The following is an 803-nucleotide window of genomic DNA, read 5'->3' on the forward strand; positions in this document are numbered from 1 at the left end:
TTTCGTTGATGGTCCAAAAGTCTAGAGAAGTTGGGTCATTATAAGTGCTCTGTTGTAACTGTTTTGTCAAGGAGGCTACTTGTGCTGTTAGGGCAGTGATTGCATCCAGCTCATGCACCCCAGCTACCTTTCTGACCCCCGATGATCTTTCCTCAGATCACTGATGATTATTTGTGGCCATGTCCTCCAGCAGCTCATAAGCACCAGTTGCACTCTTGCTCATAAAAGTACCACCCGCTGCAGCATCAATAATGGTTCTAGTAGTAGGACTTAAACCATTATAAAAATTCTGCACTAACATCCACTGTTCAATGCCATGATGAGGACATCTTCTCAAAATTTCTTTGGACCGTTCCCAAGCTTCATATAATGATTCTCCATTATTCAGGCAAAAATTATTGATTTCTCCCCTCAATTTAGCAGCTTTGGAAGGAGGGAAGAATTTTGACAAAAACTTCTGAGCCAAATCTTGCCAGGTAATAATAGAGTTCGGTTGCAAAGATTTTAGCCAACTTTTAGCTCTATCCCTGAGAGAAAATGGTAAAAGCCTAAGTTTGATAGCGTCATCACTCACCCCATTGTATATGAAAGTTCCACACAGCTCCAGAAAATTAAACAAATGGGTGTGAGGATCTTTAGAAGGCAACCCATTAAATTGAACAGAGGATTGTACCATTTGTAGAATAGCTGGCTTGATCTCAAAGTTGTTAGCCTCTACAGATGGTGGGTGTATACTGTTTTGTACTCCCGTCAGAGTGGGCAGTACATAGTCTCTCAGGCTCCTCTCAGCATTGTTCTGAGCC

The 803-nt window shown here is 41.8% G+C and overlaps 1 non-coding gene across 1 annotated transcript; it reads left to right on the top strand.

The window, feature by feature from the left end:
• Positions 1 to 311: 311 nt before the first annotated feature.
• Positions 312 to 418, top strand: LOC133833472 (small nucleolar RNA R71). The gene has a single exon (XR_009892849.1). It is a non-coding gene; the product is annotated as a small nucleolar RNA R71 (small nucleolar RNA).
• Positions 419 to 803: the final 385 nt, after the last annotated feature.

Source organism: Humulus lupulus, chromosome 4 (genome assembly GCF_963169125.1).
Source record: "Humulus lupulus chromosome 4, drHumLupu1.1, whole genome shotgun sequence".
In the NCBI taxonomy this organism is placed as follows: domain Eukaryota; kingdom Viridiplantae; phylum Streptophyta; class Magnoliopsida; order Rosales; family Cannabaceae; genus Humulus; species Humulus lupulus.